The following is a 1,910-nucleotide window of genomic DNA, read 5'->3' on the forward strand; positions in this document are numbered from 1 at the left end:
TGTGTGAATATTTTGTCTGTGAAACCCCTTGAGTGTCTTGATGTGGTTGTAATATTCTACTGCTTTTCAAAGCAGTTCTATTTATAGAAATCTAAGGCATCACTGAGGAAGAACAGTGTGAAGCTTGTAAGAGGGTCTATGGTCCGCCACAGACATGTTTAGTAAATCTTGCCTTGATTTAAGAATTGACATATCTTGGCTTCCAGAAATGCCAAAAGTTTCACCTTCAACTCTACAGCATAAATGAGCACATATTAATTTAGTAATTGGATATAGCATATTGCATATGTTTCCTCCTTAATAACCTTAGAAATAAGGACAGGGACTTTTAAGACTGTTGAATTGTTCTGAGGCTGACACAGATTACAGAGTTTAGATTTATTAAGAATTCCCAAATTTGAATTATTTTTATTGCACTCTAGACACAATTAACTAACTCTAGGGTGATCTTTAATATAAATGATAATTTCTCCTGTATAAGAAAAGAATGGAGCTAGTTCTGGTGAATGCAAGTATTCTTAATGTCATGTTTATTTAAAGATAATATTTAATTAGAAATTATATTAATAAAACTATGTTTCTAATTTCTTTGTCATAGTGCTGTGTTTTCTGAGTTTCATGCAATGATTAGATAAGTCTAACAATTAATTTAGTGGCCACCATCCTTTAAGTACATGTTTTTAAAACATGTTTTTTTAAGAGGTCCAGATAATGTCTCTCTTATTTAAGATATATTTTTCCTCAATTAACCTTCAGTGTAAAATGCTTGTTAATTGGAGGATGCCACTATTGGTAAAATGATGTATAAAATAACTCATTCCGAAAAGGTCAATCATTTTCAGAAACAAAATTATGCTATTCTTCAATTTGAAAAATTTAGAAGATAGACTTTCAGGGCCAGATATTTTAGGACCAAAAGAAACTGTCAAGAACAGTAATGATTTCAAATATTATATTTTCTTAATTTGGAAACTTAGATGATCTTAATTTGCATTAAGTAAATTATTTCCATCTTGAAGTTGATTCACTTTAAAATATATATATACATTATTAATCATTAAGTCTTTTAATAATTTTAACACAATAAAACACATAATTCATATTTTCAATTTAGTTCATATTGAATGTGCTTTCTATGACTCAAGACCTTTCTAGAAAAATTCTTGTGCTTAGATCTGCCCTTGATTTGTGATCTCTGAATTCCCTTAGCCCTCAAGTAATAGTCCCACTTAAAAAGGATGGGAGGTATATTTTAACTCCAGGGAACATTAAGTAATATTTGTAGGCATTTTAGGATGTCATAACTTGAGTAGATTGTTGTTACTGGTATCTAGTGAATAGTGACCAGGGATGCTGCTAAATATGCTATAATGTACAGAACATCCCTCACAAAAATAATTTCCTGGTCTAAAATGCCAGTAGTTCCCAGATTTAAAAATCTTGCACTAATATATCTGTTTACACATGAAAAATATAACTTTAAACACTGAACCCAGAATTTCCTTTGAAAGCAAATCAAACTGCTTTGACATCATTGGCGAAGGCTATTTCAAGAAAGAGTGTTTCATTTAAGTGTTGCATTTAGTCAAGTGACTTATTACGTTAACAAGTCAATCAACCACAAGTCTCAAATCAATAATAAAATAAGCTTCATTAGCTCCAACATTTTCTCCAAGGAACAGTTTCCTGAATCATACCAAGTAGAAATGATGTCATATGTGTGCAGGTCTTTGAGGCAAAAACAGAATACTGGTAATACACAATTTTGTTATGTGATGGAAATATTGAACATATTGTTTCTTTATTACTCAAGCACCCTTTTACTCTGAAATTTATCCATGGGTTTTTTTGTTGTTGTTGCTGTTGTTGTTTTTGAGATGGAGCCTTGCTCTGTTGCCCAGGCTGGAGTG

This window comes from Pan paniscus, chromosome 12 (assembly GCF_029289425.2).
Source record: "Pan paniscus chromosome 12, NHGRI_mPanPan1-v2.0_pri, whole genome shotgun sequence".
Lineage (NCBI taxonomy): Eukaryota > Metazoa > Chordata > Mammalia > Primates > Hominidae > Pan > Pan paniscus.